Source organism: Tachysurus vachellii, chromosome 5 (assembly GCF_030014155.1).
Source record: "Tachysurus vachellii isolate PV-2020 chromosome 5, HZAU_Pvac_v1, whole genome shotgun sequence".
NCBI lineage: Eukaryota > Metazoa > Chordata > Actinopteri > Siluriformes > Bagridae > Tachysurus > Tachysurus vachellii.
In genome coordinates this window covers 7,524,685-7,544,078 of record NC_083464.1, presented here as the reverse complement: position 1 = coordinate 7,544,078, position 19,394 = coordinate 7,524,685, and the positions used below count along the sequence as shown (strand labels likewise).

At 38.2% G+C, this 19,394-nt stretch overlaps 1 protein-coding gene across 2 annotated transcripts in view; it reads right to left on the bottom strand.

The window, feature by feature from the left end:
* LOC132845556 (RNA-binding Raly-like protein) overlaps positions 1-19,394 on the bottom strand; it is a 189,497-nt gene that overhangs the window by 91,403 nt on the left and 78,700 nt on the right. The gene's annotated exons all lie outside the window — the stretch shown is intronic.

Genomic DNA, 19,394 nt, shown 5'->3' with positions numbered 1-19,394 from the left:
TCTGCCTGTAATTTTTTTCTAGATATTATTTTATGGGGTGGTGTGACTGTGTAAATATAAAAATAAACTATATAGCCAAAAGTTTTGGGACACCTCTCCAAATCATTGAATTCAGGTGTTCCAATCACTTCCATGAACACAGGTGTATAACATCAAGCGCCCAGGCATTCAGACTGCTTCTACAAACATTTGTGAAAGAATGGGCCACTCTTAGGAGCTCAGTAAATTGAAGCGTGGTACCGTGAAGTCCATTTGTGAAATTTCCTCACTACTAAATATTTCATGGTTAACTCTTAGTGGTATTATAACATTCATTCATTCATTCATCTTCTACCGCTTATCCGAACTACCTCGGGTCACGGGGAGCCTGTGCCTATCTCAGGCGTCATTGGGCATCAAGGCAGGATACACCCTGGACGGAGTGCCAACCCATCGCAGGGCACACACACACTCTCGTTCACTCACACAATCACACACTAGGGACAATTTTTCCAGAGATGCCAATCAACCTACCATGCATGTCTTTGGACCGGGGGAGGAAACCGGAGTACCCGGAGGAAACCCCCGAGGCACGGGGAGAAAATGCAAACTCCACACACACAAGGTGGAGGCGGGAATCAAACCCCGACCCTGGAGGTGTGAGGCGAACGTGCTAACCACTAAGCCACCGTGCCCCCGGTATTATAACAGTGAATTGGAATTGGAAACAACAGCAACTCAGCCACAAAGTGGTAGGTTTTTTCAAGGATTGAGCTTGGACCCTTAGAGTTTTCCAGGGGTTGGGCTTGGTCCATTAGTTCCAGTGAAAGGAACGCTTAATGCTTTAGCATTCCAAGACATTTTTAACAAATTTTATGCTCCTATCTCTGTGGGAACAGTTTGGGGATGGCCCCTTTCTGTTTCAACATAACTGTCCAGCAGTGCACAAAGCAAGGTCTATAAAGACATGGATGATCAAGTCCTGACCTCAACCTGTTAGAACACCTTTGGGATGAATTAGAGCAGAGACTGTGAGCCAGGCCTTATTGTCCAAGATCATTGACTGACCTGACAAATGTGCTTCTAGAGGAATGGTCAAAAATTTAATTGGGATTAAGAATAGGGTGTTATTAACCATTAGCCATTGAGGACGTCCAAAGGAAATGTTGTCTGCTTCGAGCTCTCAGCATTCTTAAAGACTCCTCTCACAATGCCCAAAGACTGTTTGTCCCCCTTCCCTTAGTAGGCGCTTCAGGAGCCATACAAAAACCAGTAGACCGAGGAACAACTTTTTCCCTAGTGCTGTCTCCTTACTGAACTCTGCCTCCCGGTGACTGATGACCCTCATTCACCTCTGATTGTACATGAATTATGTTGTAACACTACCATGCATCTTTTCCAAGTCACTAAGTTCACAATAATGATAGCCCTTCACTTCCTGAATTAAACGGTGGCTTAACCCGCTGAGCATCCTTGTTCATTAATTATTTTTGAAATATGAACTCATGTGGAGAATAATTTGTGCAATTATTTAAAAATTGCAACAGTTTATACTGTATGTTTTTATTACAGAAGTCCATGGACGTTATAATCCCAGAAGGTGTTTTACTGTAAATTAAGTGTATAATTTTTTTTCTTTCATCGGGTGATATTTTATTTCAAGTTCATTCTAATAAAATGTCAATTGCATATTTGGCCTCGCTGATATTCCCCCGTATATCACTGCCACCTTTTATAGCAAAGTGATCTCATTTTAAATCAACCCCGGCTGCTGTCCGTGACATCTGAACAACAGACTGAGACTGACTAAATGTCCTTAAAAAAGAGCAATAGAAACAGAAAGAGAAAGAGATTAACCCTTGTATGATATTTTTGTTACTCAGCCGGTGTTCGTGGGTCTGCTGGACCCGCTGCATTTTTGGGTTTTTAATCAACACAATCAAAAATTTGATGTTAAAATACTCTACAAATGTTTACTTCATCTCAATTACAAGCAATATAAACAGCATATATGGTTAATATTTGCCCTTTACCTTTATTACATCACATTTTTTTAATTAAAGTGCTACTCGTTTTTTGTTGTTTTTTAATAAAATGTAATAAAAAAAAAGAAAATCAAATTTAATCAAGTTATGAGTGGAAAAAAATCAACAAATTTACAAGGAAGCAAAGTTTTTCAAAATTATTGATGTTTATGAATATGGGTCCCACAGACCCGAACACCATACAGGGGTTAAGAGAGAGAGAAATAAGACAGGAAGTTTAACATGAAAACCAGCAATAAGCATAAAATCTAGTACTTTATACCTGTTGGTTCTAAAGCTCAATCCTCATATTATTACCGATATGTAAAACTAACACCAGTGACAGCTTCACATTAGCTACTAATATTAACCAAAACCCAATTATAAAGGACTAAAAAAGAAACGTACTTCAATGATAAACTGAAATGAAAATCTGGATTTCTAAAAAGCTGCTTTGTGACAAGTTTCATTGTTAAAAGCGCTAAATAAATAAAATTAAATTGAATTAAGTTATATATTACATGGCCTTAAAACATTAATACACATAAAACAGCTATATACCTCACTCCAGGAAACTTGCCCTGACAACGTACAGACTGAGTAAGTACAGCCTGGAAAGGTCAGCACAGACAGACCTGGCTGTCCAGAGAGGATCGGCTGTGCACTTACTGTCAGGTGAGTGATGGAAACAAAGTTGTATTTTCTAACACAAAGAAACACATTCTACCAGAAAATATGTAGCATCATACCTGAATTTGAGAAGTACATGGACATGGATAAACTCCAACATATACTGTACTGGGGAGAAAAGTGAAATGAGTCTACCAGAAGAAAAAATTGTGTCATCCTGCCATCATTTTAAGGGTTAATTTATTATTATACTTTATTATTTTGTGGCTATTTTTATACGCCATTCTTTGCTATCATTTGCGACTTGCTGTTTACAATCAATAACTTTTTATTCGACTACAGTGTAATCTATCTAATATCTATTAAATACCTTGACAACAAAATTACGAGAGCAATTTGGCAGACACTTTTATCTAGAGCAACTTAGCAACCCCATGGTTAAGGGTCCAGCTGTGGCAGCTTGGTGGACTTGGGATTCAAACTTGCAACCTTCTAATCAGTAATCCAACACCTTAACCACTTAGCTATCACATGTTAAAAATAGTCCCTCAAGGATTTTATGATTTTGTGATTGTAAAATGAATGCAAAAGCACACAATTTTGCAATTTTCTAAGAAGATTGCAATTTTCCAAATCACCACCGATTTTGTACAGATTTAGGCTGAGACAAAGTAATAACACGTGTCAATCCTGTCCATATAAGAAAAATAAGAAAAAAATACACTACAGCAAAATCAAGCATTTTTGTCTGCAACAATCATGAAAAGCTTTAAAAAATACTAGAGGTACATCATAGTATGTCAAGTCATGTCAAATCAAGAAGCTTTTATTGTCATTTCAACCCTATATAGCTGTGATATATACACACAGTGAAATGAGACGTTTCTCCAGCACCATGGCGCTACATAGAATAAAACAGAGCTAAGGGCTTAAGTAAGTTAGTCTTAGCCACATAAAGAGCATTGTGTGTAACTTTGTGCAAACAGTGTGAAACAAAAGACAGAGAAAAAGACAAACAAAACACTACAGGAAAAATACAGAACATAGCATGTGCATATGAATATTATGATGTACAAAGAGGGTTCTAGTAAACATACAGTACATACGCTTGTGCAAAACAGCAATTGAGTCAATGTGCAAGACATCATGTGCAAAAACTGCATCTAAACAGTTATAGACATGCTATAGATATGGATGCATATTGAATGAGTGTTGGAGTGTGTTTTTGAGTTTGGTATGTGCAGAATAATATGGGGCAAACTGTGACCCATGCCTAAAGGCAGATAGGCAGATTTATTCATGATTTATATTTGTTGAAATTTTAAATCTGCAGTGCTATATTGCTTCATGCTTTGTGCCAAATTCCCTTAAATACCAAACGTAATAAACAGAAATTCTGTAGCGTTTAAAGCTTTCATTCAAACTAATATGCATTGAACTTATAGTTTTGTGGTTTTGTGTTATTTATTTATTTATTTATTTATTTATTTATTTATTTATTTATTTATTATTTACCCTCATTACACATGCATTGCTTTACATGTTCCTTCTCAATCACTGTTGATGATGGAGCTCAAGTGGAGATCTAAGGGGCGTCACTCCGTGTAATCACTGAACATGGCTGTAACTGATTGTAACCGAGGCTCTGTGAGTGTATAGTATAAGTTAGGAAGAAATCAACCCCAGTGTTGTGTTGTTTTTCTTATGTTACAATTGGTCTTAGCTCCAGAAAAGTCCAAAATAGTCTATTTTAAGACATAAAGTCAAATAACGTGACGCTTTAAATGGTATATCATTTATAACATTTATACCACCTGTGCTTTAATCTTATATTAACCTGTTATTGACCTTCAATTGTACTGTGTACATCTGCTTTGTCAGTTATACAGTATAATCTACCATTCTAACAAAAAATATATTGTTGAAACTGAAATTATTTTAACCCAAATGCTAGTTCTACTGCTCTGATACTGCATTTGACACTGTTCCAGTTTCAGCTAAAGAAATACTTAGAGATTGAAAATACGCTATAGAGGTGTGTGTCAAACTGTAAGCTTTCTTACAGAACGTTTTTAGAATGCGAACACACACACATACACACACACACACACACACACACACACACACACACACACACCAAGCACAGCTGAGTGTACAAACCCCTGCTACAAGCTGACAACTAACCTTCCAGTGAGTGTCATCCAAACCCATGAACACACTCGCTAAAGGAGGCTGACAATCCGCCTGCTATTGTGGAACAGAGAAATGCATTATACTCCTTCTGTCACAGTGTCAATAAATAAATAAATAAATACTGTGCACTTGCAGGTATACAAATACACCCTAATAAGACAGAATATGAAAATCTGAGAATAGGTGTGAGATTTACATACATTTGCACATTATGCTAAATATGGCTATTGATCTAATGTCACTCATGTTCAAAATGCAAAACTTGTTATGTCCCGAGGACGTGTTAAATCATTTAGGCTCGAGAGAGAACAGACGCTGCCTACAGTATTTGCATCACATTCAAACGCATTACGCTTCTTGGTGAGAATTTTGAAGTTCCCATTTAATTCACTTACAAATATGTTATTTGCAATATCTAATAAAGCAGGCTGTAAGTCTTTTAATGCTGGCCTGTTGCTGCAGTGTCCCCGAAACATGGAGATGACATCTATTTAGCTTTGGCACTTAATGCCTGAATAATGGATCCAATACCCAGTAAATAGGATTAGTTGCCAAGGTAACACAGATTCTGTTATTGGCCGCACGCTTGCACACTCATTCACTCACTCACTCTCAAAGACAGAAATTGAAAAATGAAATTTGCTCCATTGTCCGTGATACGTCCTCTCTCTCTCTCTCTCTCTCTCTCTCTCTCTCTCTCTCTCTCTCTCTCTCTCTCTCTCTGTCTGTCTCTCTCTCTCTCTCTCTCTCTCTCTCTCTCTCTCTCTCTCTCTCTCCCTCTCTCTCTCTCTCTCTCTCTCTCTCTCTCTCTCCCTCTCTCTCTCTCTCTCACTCTTTCTCTCTCTCTCTCTCTCTCTCTCTCTCTCTCTCTCTCTCTCTCTCTCTCTCTCTATGTCTCTTAACCATGTGTGAACTGAATTACTGTCAAAACATTCATATCACATTATCACTTCCAGCAACACACTACAAAGACACACACATGCACAAGTTACCAGCTTTTTTTTTTCCCAAGGCCTCAATAGCATACAGAAAAAAATAATAGGTTCAAATAATAGATAGTTTGTCTCACATCATCTGTGCACATTGTTTTGGGACACAAACCGCACATTGTACACACTACAGGAAATGACATCATAGGAAGTGAATATATCTTGAATATGGGCAATGTATCTACTATTGTGTAATTACTGTAAACTAAAAATAGTAATTATTAACATATCTTGACCTTATTAGCATGATTATCATTCATATTTCTAGACATTTTACTACACTGAAATGACATTTCAAGCTTTTAATAGTTTTGTTCTACTGGCAGATACCAGATATTTTTCTAATTTTAAAATATTTATTCCTTAAAAGAAGCAGCATTAGAAAAAAAAAACATGATCTGCTATTAGAATCTACTATTCTGGCCATTAATATTTAAAAAAATCTTTCTTGTCCAGTAATCTCATAATAAGAATGATTTATAATAATATAATCTAATTATTTTGAAACCCCAGACTAATTTGTAAACGAAAAAGAATGCTTTGTGATTAAACGGCTTTAGTACTTGGAGAAGTATGTAGAACTCTCAACACAAGGTCAGGAAAAAAGTGTGAAAACACCCTTAAAGTGATTTCTATGCATTCCTCTTCGGTCACATCCAAGGAAATGTGTCTACAGCACACCTCACAAAGCAGTGATGGGAGACCCTGAGTGAAAATTCTTCACTCTCATGACTCTGGTAAACCGAGAAGAGCACAGTGACAGACTGCCGAGAAAGAGAGAGAGTATATGTGAGAGAGAGAGAGAGAGAGAGAGAGAGAGAGAGAGAGAGAGAGAGAGAGGGAGCTAGTACAGAAATAGAGGAGGAGTGAGAAAAATGTTGTGAAAGCAGAGACTGTAATTATTACAGCTGCTGGAAAGCGTAGGCAAGACAGGAAGCAAAAAACACGACTTGTGTTGTCTTTATATTCCTAAACGCATCTAGCTCATCCTTTTATTCATATACTCTCTCTCTTGCGCACACACACACACAAACACCCCTATAATGCCATTCACACCTTCACAAAAGCACAGACAGAGGCGCATATGTCTCTTCACCAAGCTCAAGCATAAAGCCTAACTAAAAGGCACAATTAATTTGCCCAGTGCCTAAATTATTTTGGTCTCTCTCTCATTGTAAACAGACAAAAAGTCTTTATGTTTACATTGTAATGTTATTCCTTAAAATGTTGCTTTATCCTGGTTTAGGTCATGGTGGATCTCGACCCTATCTCAGGAAGACACTGTGCAAGACAGGAATAAACCCTTGATGGGATGCCAGTGCATCACAGGACATCATGGACGCACACATTTACATAAGAGGAAACCAAAGAACCAAGAGCAAACCCACATAGACACAAACAGAACATGTGAAACTCCACTCAGGATAGTTCAGGATCCTCCTCAAGCTCAGGTTAGAACAGGGGACCATGGAAATGTGAGAAAGCAATGGCATCTTTTAATTGCTAAAATAAGTGGCTATAAAAAAAATAAAAATGATATCATAAAATAAGCAACTAAATAAAGCTAAATCAAACAAATAGGTTGTATTGAACATGGTACTATAATGCTATTTAATTAACTAACTTCAACACAATTAACCATTTTTAATTAATAACAAAAGTTTTGAAAGCGGTGACTGTAATTAGAATATGTGTAAAATATGTTATTGCTATTTACCCAGCACGTCTACACACAAACACACACAGAAGGTGATCAAGGGCAAAATGGGTCTTAGTGTGGAAAAGGAAAGTCAAACACCTTTCCACAGAATAATGACCAAACTAGATTAATCCACTGCAGGGCCTCGATATTTACACCAGTGTGCTCATTTAGGAGGACACGGGTCAACCAGTGCCTCCTCCTTTTCCTCTCAGCTCTCCCCGATTCGATCGAGTTTAGCAGTGTAATAAGCGGCCCGCTGTTATTTAGAGCCTCTCACTGACACACGTATTGATGGCGGTGGACACAGAGGCGAGAACATTCGCAAATCAGCGGAGATGTGTTAAATTGCCTCTCTGGTCAGATAAATCACTTTTGTCGAGAGCTCATGTGAGAGCTCCCTTGCCCTCCCTTCCTTACGTTCATCCTTCTCCTTTTCCTGGCTAAGAGCCGTCTCCCTGGCACCTTGGTGTTTCACGTTAGTGTGTGTGGGAGGTTTTTTTTTTTTTTTAAAAGGAGGTGCTGAAGTTAATTGATTTCATTGCCAATGTTCCTGCTGCTGCTTATTCACTTTAAAGCCCTGAGTGTTCAGAACAATGTCAGCTCCCTGCATCAGCTCTGTGGAGAAAAGGAGACCATTCATTCATTCATTCATTCATTCATTCATTCATCCCTCATCTATTCTCAGTAAGTTTACCTAAAGGACAATTTAAAGACCTAAAGGACAATTTCAGGTCCTTAAGGACAATTTCAACCTAAAGGACAATTTCAGTAGCCAATCCAATATCGGCATGTTATTGGGAGATAGGGGGAAACCTACAAGATCCAGTGGTTCATGTGATCTGGGAAATTGAGCTCATCATCTAAATACAAAGCATGGTTTGGAATGTGAATAAAGGGCCTTTAAAAATTCTCATAACAGAGTTTTAGACTGACTGTATCTTCAGTCTGTGACCTAGTGTACCAGTGTTGATGTATTCACTGATAGATACTTCAAAGCACTTTTGTAAGTTGCTCTGGATAAGGTTATCTGACAAATGCCATAAATCTAAACTGACTTGTTTTGTTAAAATTCAGCTTATCCATCCAAAAAGATATATAAGAAAGGCAGTCCAATATCATCCATGGAAAAGAAACACACAGTTGTGTGCCATTAGTGATCAAAAAAGCAATCTAATATGATCTGATCATTAAGCTAAGTGATAAAAGAGAAACAAGAGCAGAACGAGAGTTGAACTCTGGAGAACTCCTGTAGTGCAGTTAGGTGATGAAACAGAATATGCAAGAGTGATAGCTGTAAATATGATGAAAACCTAGTCAAGCTTAGAGCCAGTTCCAGATGATGGATTTCCACCCAGGAATAGATGTCAGAAAGGCAGTCTGATATTGTCTGTGAGACTTGGGACATTCACTTACTGAGCACTTTATTAGGAACATCTGCAGTCCAACTACGCATTCATGCAATGATCTAATCAGCTAATCGTGTGGAAGAAGTGCAATGCAGAAAACCAGTCAGATACAAGGCAGCAGCATTGGATCAACCATTAGACAGGAGAAAATGTAATCTCAGTGATTTTGACAATAGCATGATTGTTGGCACCAGATGGGCTTTGAGTAATTCTGTAACTGCTGATCTCAAGAAATTTTTAGGCAAATTAGTCTCTAGAGTTTACTAAGAATGGGGCATTAAAGAAGAAAAAAAAAGCATCCAGTTCTGCAGACGTAAACTCTTTGTTAATGAGAAAGATCAATGGAGAATGGCCAGACTTGTTCGAGCTGACTTAAAGGCTACAGTAAATCAGATAACCACTCACCAATTGTAGTGATCAGAGAAACATCTCAGAATGCGCAACACGTCAAACGAAGAGGTCACTTAATTCTAATAATTGCGTTATAATTCCAACAGAATACCTTTGGGATGTGGTAGAATGGTAGGCGTGCAGCTTGAACATGCACATGAAACAAAACTGCAAGAATTGCATGATGCAATCACATCAACATGAAGCTCAAACGAAAGCATCCATCATGTTGAATCAGGGTCAGAAAAATTGTATAATGTGCATGTAGGAAAATCATATGGGGCTAAGAGTGAGTAAAAAGACCTTGTGTTGCTCATGATCAATGATCATATACAGTACAATATGACTATGACAATATGACTTCTCCTCTCTACTCTAAAGAACACTGCAATTTCTTATGTACCATTTCATCTTTCTATATGCAATACTTCACCAAGTTTTCTCCAGTGACTATACCAACCACTTGATAGGCAGCTTTCACCAAACTGACTAGTGGATATGCAGAATAGGAGGCCATATCCAAGCTCTGGGTAAATAATAAAACAGTGAGCTGCTCTAGCACAAAGCAGCATCAGGGAGACAATATACACACACACACACACACACACACACACACACACACATATATATATGTATATATATATATATATATATATATATATATATATATATATATATATATATATATATATATATATATATATATATATAGCTCTGCAGTATTGGCAGAGTATGTAGGTGGATGTAACTTGTAACTTTAATGAATAGGGCCACGGTAGAGAGCCTGCTTAAAGAGGCAGACATTGGGGACTTAAAGAGCTCTGCCTGCAGCTTCATTAACATAGTCTCGCCAAACCCTTCAATGAATTTCCTGTACAATTAATACCGCTGGGGGGACAGAGAGTAGTGGCATCATCCAGTCAAGCTGGCAATCAGCCGTTGAAGCTGTTCAATCACAACAAAGTGAGAAAGACATGACCTTTCCACCCTCCCAATGTCAGATCTAGAATCCGGCCTTATTTAATTGCTGTTTTAAAGATGCCCTTGTAGAGTTGCCCTTGCCATAAGGCATTAATGAATTGATACAATTTCTGGTCCACAACTGAAAAAAACTTTTATAATACAACATCACACTGATTTCACCTGTCAGTCAAAAGTATTTGAATAAAGCACTCACTGTGGAGTTATCATTACATTTAAATTCTTCCTCAAAGTCCACTATCAGATAACAATAAGCCTCTAAATGAGTGCTTTATTAAAAGCAAGTAACTTGTTTGGTAAAGCATAACGCATATATAATCCCAGATTTGTTTTACAATTGATTAGACAGCGTTAGTATCAAGTGTATGACAAACATACACGTGTGTTGCTACAAGTGCGTAATTAAAGTGTTCCAGATCCAGTCTTCTCCAGTTACTGAAGATCTAGACTTATTTTTCCAATTCAATACAGTCTCAAATATTTCTTAGTTCACTCACACACAAACACACACAATATAATACCAAACTCAAGTATTTAACTAAAAGTTACATTAATTCAACAGTTTCACTGCTATTTACTGTGACCAACTGCATCATCTACTGTATGTCTTACAAATGGAGTTTGTTTACTTGGCAAGCTACTTTTTGTCTGCTAGATGTTTTCTGTGTAATATATTGTATTAGTTGATTTTGTTTTGTCTACTCGGGGTGGCCACAGTGACAGGAATGTATCCAGTTATGTCTGAATTGAATGTTTGCATATAAACACCTCTATCTGGCTGATTTTTAACACCTCGAGTAACAGCTAACGTTTCTCAGTTGTCAGTGCGTTTCCAGTGTCACGACATATTGCTGCCTTCGAAACCAGTTTCTAGCCTTTTCTTTAGAGAAACGGTCTTAGCTATTAAATCACTGTCTTCTCAGAACATATTTATACTCCTGTGAAAATCTGTTGTGGGAGGGAGAGAAGGGGATCATGGGTTTTAGCATAGCTCGCAAAATCTCACAATACATTGTGTGAATCTGTGATGCTCTTTGCTAAGTAAAGTCTGGCTTAGGAATCTATATTGAATTGAGTTCAATTGGGACAAGATTGAAACTGGAGATACAGTACACATTGTAAAGACACGATGGGGTAAACAGGACAGGTTGAGGACTGGTTGGCAGAAAAGGTGTATTTTAACGCTTAGAAAGAACACCAGAGGTGTGCAAATAAGAACTGAAGGCAATGTAAAATAAAAAAAAATTAAAAACTAAATGATTCATACTGAACACCTTTGGGATGAACTGGAATGCTGACTGCACCACTGGCCTCCTTACCCAACATCAGTGTCTGACCTCACCAGAACAAGTCTCCACAGCCACGCTCTTACATCTAGTGGAAACCTTCCTAGAAGAATGGAGGTTATTATAAAAGTAAATGGGACTAAATTTGGAAAGGAAATATTCAACAAACATAACATAACTGTTGTTTTTAAAAAATATCATTGTGTGCTCATAACACATATTATTAATTATAAAAGAATTCATAATGCTTAATGAATTGTTGTGCAGGCTCATAATTTAACATTTTATGCCATGTAAATGTTCATTTCTTAATTCCGATTGGTTGATTTTTCTATAACATTGTTTTGTCTTACTTGTAAACACCTTCTGTACAGATTCACAGACACAAGAAGCATAAATCATTACTAAGACACAGTCAGCACTGGCATCAAGGAATAAAGGCACGTGCCTTCTGTCTTAGACACCTAAAGAATGAGAAATTCCACTAAGGAGAACTAATTAGAAACTGGATATTGGTTACTGTCATGAGCAAGCGATTTCCTATAAAAATATGTCCTTCCTTTTTGTACTGCACTCATATGATGAGGGATCGTTAATACAAGCCTAGGAGTTGATACGGAAGTTTAGGAAACTGATCTCTGGGACTGCAAGTAAGATGCTTAAAGCGCTGTTAAAGACAAGAGGCCCTAGAGGACACTGATCTTAGCCTACCAAGTCCTGATTAATGATCATGATATCCTGGGAAAGTTCGAATAATGAGAAAATGTACACTGCTGTTGAATGCGCAGGGCTTTGTGTATTCATTTAATTGCCTAAGTGTGTGGGGGTACGCTGAAAAACAGCCTTCTGGAAACAACACTGCCTTATCTAAGATCCTCATTCACCACCCTGGTGTATGAGCTTAGTCTCTCAAAAGTGGACTGGGCCATCACCTAAAGCAAATTTCATTTTAGTAGAAAATTGCTTCTTGTTTATGACTTTCCTCCTCTTTCAACATCTCTATTTGTTGGTCTGCACTAAAATTTGCACCCTTTTCACTGCCTCCAGCAGTAATCCAATTAAGTAGGAAACAAATGAAGCTCTCTCTTATTCGCTAAATCACCTATGTTGGGGAGATGGGAGGGAGGATGATAATGCCACACTTGTTGCGATGGTACCGTTAATTCACAAGAAAAGAAATCCCCTTGTCCAGGATAGACAGGAAGACACATTTGGGGTGACAGAATTTAATTGCCTGATCCTGCTCTGTTGTGTTTTTGCACGTTAATCTCTGTAAAACACCAATTTTGAAGACAGTGACTCTCTTTCTGTGCATGGAAAGGTTTCAACTTCTCCTAAACAAGACATGGATGTTCACCCAGCAGTACTCCACTGGACCATACCACCGGAAGGTGAAAAACAGACAAGTTTGCCACTAAGCTGAAGAGGAAATCTAAGAGTCATGGCCTTCCCCACATGGAAGATTGCCTTGGTAGGGTCCAGAGCACATCACTGAGCAGCTCTTTGACCTTAATATCTCTCCTTGCCTCTGACTTTTGTGGCCGCAGGTGTGCTGACAAGTCTCTCTGGCCTTGTTCCAGTCCATTATTCAGCTCCAACATGGGAGCAGCATCACCTCTTTGCCCTTGAAAAGCCTGAAAATCATATACTGGCTATAACTCTGGCGACACACAACAGAGCATACCAGCTGGTCCTTGCTCTGTAGCTATCATACACCCAGTGTCCATGATGCTATCTTTTCAAGGGCAGCATATGTTAACAATACAGTCAGCACATACAGTATATACTTTTATAGCACAGTGCTTAAAATATTTTAAAAGATGTGTTTCTATTTTGCAAATAAAAAATATTATTCAGAAAAATCGTGCTTTGTAATGAAGGAAAAAGTATTTCACCATGAAACAAGTTCATTTTAGGAAAAATCAGGGTTTTATTTTTTTGGTTCCTGTCATTCTTAAAGCATGAGTTTTTCATTCATTCATTCATCTTCTACCGCTTATCCAAACTACCTCGGGTCACGGGGAGCCTGTGCCTATCTCAGGCGTCATCGGGCATAAAGGCAGGATACACCCTGGACGGAGTGGCAACCCATCGCAGGGCACACACACACTCTCATTCACTCACGCAATCACACACTACGGACAATTTTCCAGATGTGCCAATCAACCTACCATGTATATCTTTGGACCGGGAGGAAACCGGTGTAAGCATGAGTTTGTTTTTTTCTTAATTTTTAAATGTTTCCCTTTTACTTATTATAAAATAGATTCTGTGAATGTTTATTGCTGCTGTGATGTGTGCTAAATATAAAATTAAGTTGTTTTGTGGATGATCCATAAGATTAAATCCAACTCAAAATGGATAAAAAGTACATGCTGTCTATTATATTACTGTGGTAAAAGGCCACTAAAACAGTTTAAGATATACTGTTCTTGTTGAGCTGCAACTCACTATCAGAACCGCCATTGATTATTTTCCTATAATAGAACACTCCAGCATATTTTATTCCGTACGTAACCACCTCAATGAATATGGACTACTGCCACTCTTTGGTAACATTCCCTTATTCTTGTTCCCAAATGGCAAGAGTGAGTCCATGCTTTTATTCTGATTCAGCTAATTAAAAGGCCTGGCCAAAGACAATTATTGCTTGAGCAGCTGAGTCAGTTCTGCTAGTCTTTGATAAATCCCCATCCCCAAATTGGCTCTTCATAAATAAATCATAAACAGACCTGCCGACCACAGCTTTATGGGTTTTTAGTGCACCGCATCAGAGTCTGGCCCTAATCAGGCATCTGACTGTGCCATGTTTCTCTCATTAAAGCAGCGTCTTAAGCAAAAAGCCAATTAGGACTTTAATAGCAGGTGTATGGTGAAAAAAAAATCACCGCCTTTAATGGGAGCAAATTAGAATTTGTAAACATTCACTCCCCTCGAAAAAGTAAAACACAACCAGTGCCCTTCATTAACATGTATAACCCTCACTGGGGGAAAAATGCATGCAAATAGAGTCAAACTGTGAATAGTAAAATGCACAGTAGGGTATACATGCTATTTAGGATCTCTGATCCGTCAGCAATCTTTAACAAGTGCAATGTCGAAAAGGCGTCTTTAAATAATTATTTACAATTAGTAGTTAGTGGGAGTATGCATAGTTTAAAACAACAACAACAACAACAAAAAAACCAATGGAGTTTCTCTGTAGCAATAGCACATAAACAATAAAAGCAGTTTAATGTATGGAATATTTAAATCCTATAAAGAAAAAAAAGGCATAGCTGACAAAATTGCACTTTTAAATGAACTGTTAGTTTGTGACTACATGATGACAGCCCACTTGTCGCTTCTTAAAGCCTGCCAGCAGCCCAGGCTGATTGGGAAAGGAAACATGAATGCAATGCTATGGTAATTGGGCAAACTGCTTAGTCAAAGTCAAAGCGCACACACAGTAATGATGGCCAAAAAAAAAGTTCAAAGAGCTCTGAGGTGCAGTTAAATGCAACAGTCATAATATGTGGTGGCATACACTCTGATTTATTTATGATTTTTTTAATGAATTTTAAAGAAATTCATGCTAGTTAAAAATTGTGCATATGTGCATATGTATAATGGTACAGCTCAGGGTTAAGGCAAGGGATCTTCAAAGGATTACCACAGGATCTGTGCAAATAATTCACCAAAATATGAGCATACTGATATTCCACTATTAAAAATATGTTTATATTTGTCTTGCAAGTGCAACATGGCTGTACTTCAGTATTGTGTGTGTGTCTGTGTTGCCAGTGCAAGGCCTTGACGAATGTGGGACAGGAAACATGCTTTGTACTGCCTGCTGTCTTCCCCCCGGGTATTCAATAACTCTTTGACCTTGCATTACGTGCTGTATTCAGAGATCAGTGCGGTGCCCTTCCTTTTTTCTCTCTTTTTCTCTCTGTTTTTCTCCTGTGCACTTTTCTGGCAGAGGGTTTACTGAGCAATCAGCTGAGAGCAGTGCAGTTGCAGGTGATTTGTTACTGAAAATAAATCTGTGACAATCCACAGCATCAGTGAGAACATGGTTTTTGTCTCCATCAGAAATTACACCTTCCTATATGTGTTGTTTTTGTGTATCCACATGTGTGTGGTGGGCTTCATAAAGGCTGTAGCTCATACTGACACACTTTTCAGACAAACACACACACACACACACACACACACACACACACACACACACACAACCACCAAAGCAGGATGAATTGACCACAGCGGTAGGTTGGAGTGTGCCTTTGAACTTTCCTTGAGTCTTTTCTGAGCTGGGTCATACCACTTGGTGGTTGGATAAAAGGAAAAGGTGAACCTGTATAACATCCGCATCACAGCTGTAAGTAGGTCATGTTATGTAACTTCTAATCTGAATTTAACACCAAAAAATTTAGACTGGACATTCAAATGAACAAAAGGAAGAAAAGTATTTCTTCGATTATGCAGACTTATTTTTATATAATATACAGTTTGGGGAGATTTTATTTACAGGTGTAAACACGCATTTCCATGTAAAGTAATAGAAATGATCAACTTCAAGCTGGTAAGATACAAAACCATTGTTGGTTATTTTCCTGTAATAGCATGCCCCACCATGTATTATTCCCCACTTTCTACTATCAGGTTATGATGGGCTTAAAAACTAAATTTCCTCATAAGATTTCTTATAGAAATATATCTTGTAAAAGATATCTAGTAAGAAAATCCAGTAAATTGTGATAAGCATTATTGTGAAAGTAATACTAGTTGATTTCACAACACATTCAGAACATGCCAAGAAATATGAAAAAAATTGGCATCTACGTATACCAAGATAACACACATGCATGTATTCACACACATACAAGAATTCGTGGATCATATCTTCACATTCTTATCTTGGATGAATGCATGCTTTGGTAAAGTAGGCTTCTGTACGATCTTAGTGGGTCTGTTGTTAAATTTAATTTTCTGAATATTATGAATTTTGAGAAGGACTTAATCATATATTTTGATGGTCTATCTTCCAGTATTTAGCATATTGAAAATGGCCGTTACATGCTCACTCTGTTGTTGCTTTAGTACAGACTCGGCTTCCTATATAGGTATTACCATCATACTTCTCCACGTATCTATGTTTCACCCTACTCATTTAGTCACTGCTGCTTTATTTTATACCAAGCATGTGCATTACACTTTAAATTCATGGACACAAAAGACATCAGTCCTGAATCTGAACTACCAGCAACCTCAACTCCTCTCCACTTACTGTCTCAGTCTTAAATAGTGGTGGCAGGTGGGCTCTGAAACTGCCAGCCTGCCATCCAAAAAACATCTTCATCTCAGCTTCAGCATCCCTATCACTATGTCCATGTCCTGGCACTGACTGAGACCTGGATCACTCCAGGCAATTCTGTGGCCATGGCTGTTTTCTCTCACATTCCATGAGAAACTGGCACAGAAGCTTTCACAGGCTTGCTTCTGTCCCAGATATGGTGCTTCACATATTTTCTTACTGTCTTATGTCCTCATTTGATTCTCACTGTGTTACTGCTACCTCTTTCAGTACATTTCCTAATGTCCTTTTCATCACCTGCACCCTTGAAAACATCATAGAAAAGCTGGTCATCTTTTTGTGTTCTTTCCACTCTTCAGGCTTTCTCCTTCTCTTTTCACCTGACCTTGGATACACAAGAGAGGAAATGTTCTGGAACTGGCCTTTAGTTGACCTTCCCAACTTTAGATATTAACATAACCTTGCTCTACTTTTTCTTTAGTCTCCCTGCCAGTCAACGACTCCCCATATCTCTTCTCTACTTGCTTTTCCCAACACTCCATCTCTCTTTCCTCTAGCTTGCAGAATCCTAAATCAAGCCCCAGGTTTTAGCCCAGCAGCACCAAGTTGTGACAGTTGTGCCACAACCCTGTCTACTCCATGGGCACTGTATCATGGCTAACCCTGTGTGCTGACTCTAGCATCTTTACAAGCTGGGTCAGAAACAATTTCATCATACTGTAATTTTTCTTTTCTCCTTCTACTATCAGTTTTACCATATGATTCCCAACCACTTGAATCAGTAACCAATGCATTTCTTCTTTTTACCTTCTCGGCCTGATCCTTGGCTGTAGGATGTGCTCTGCAGCGATTGCAGAGAATTAAGAACAGTGGTGGGAAGTCACAACCTTTTGCTCTTCTCCTTTCATACCTCTTTAATCAGTTTGAAGATATGCCTTCAATGCCGAACCTAAATTACCCATAAAATATGCTGATGACACTCAATTCATGCTCTGCTTTCCAGCCTCAAATAGTCATTTTTCAGCTCATATCTCAGAATGAGTACTGACTGGACTTCTCATCATGGATGGCAGCTCATCACCTGAAACTAAATCCCAGCCACACTGAGCTGCTGAAAATTCCCTTGTGATGCATCTTCATGCCATGATTTTGTGTTCTCTCTGGAGAGCTCTCTGAAATCACACCACCTGGCAATGCACTCAACCTTGTTGCAGCTCGAACTGCACTTTTAGGGGGATCTTACAATTTTTAAAGGCCACTAAGGTGCTGGTTCCTTCCACTGACACATCGGATAATGGACTTATGTGACTTGCTCCTGTTGTCTTCCCCTATGTATCATCAGACCCTCTGTAAATGATCCAGAATTCAGCTGCACAACTTTTTTCAATCTTATTATTATCAAAGTTCTCCCACATTGCCCGATTGCTGGATTCCCATGAGATATAAAAGACAGATGCTTGCCTACAAAGCCAAAAATGGGCCAGCCCCAACCTACCCAGAGGTACTTATCAAACCCCACACTGTGCTATGCTCCCACTAGCACAACTCAAAATGACCCAACATCCCTCAATGTACAAGACAGTCCAAAGAGCTGAGTCACTCGCTTTCTTCAAGACCGAAGACCCGCCTCTTTACCAAGCATTCAGCAACTCAGCAATAAATCCAGAAAAAGTAAAGTATCCAGAAGTAAATATCCTGGGTCTCTGACCTATTTGTACTATCATGAGGATGCAAAGCAGTTTTATAAGTTATTCCATATAAGCTCATCTGCTAATTGCTGTATTAACATAAATGTAAAAGTAAAAATAATGTAAATGTTAGGTTCTATTTTGAACCTGCTGACTTGTTTAATTGTGCTTCAAGCAATTAACTCGTACATATTTACTAGTATTCCTTTTCAAATATTTTGCCTAAGTAAAAAAAAAACAACTAAATTTATACTTGTTTTCTCCAACTTTTCTGCTTGTTACATCGTTTGTACAGTTCTTCGTTATACATCACAGACAAGCCATTTACTAATTACATGTACAATTTATAACTCATTTGTTATTTCTTTTGGGATCTCAGTAAATCACTTTTCTCATCATATAGTACAGATTAATTACTTGTCACTTTATGTGTTACTGTCACCCCAGTGTACACACAGTATATACAGTACACACACTGTAGTTACAGGATACCAAGGGTGCCATTTTTACATTTACTGACCAAATAACTAATAACCTGACACCGGCCTATCATTCCTCTCATTCATGGAAAATGACTTAAAATAAGAAAACCTTTTTGGCATAAAATGACACATCATCTTATTTAATTTTAATTTTGAAAATTTAAAAATCAGTAACAACAATTTACAGTCTACACTATAAACTACATCAAAGGGGTAAATGATGTGATATCTTAGTAGTTTAGGTGTTGGACGTCTTATTGGAAGGTTGTGAGACTGAATCTTAAGTCCACCAAGCTGCCACCGCTGGGCCCTTGAGGTTCTTAACCCTCGGATGCTCAGTTGTATAAA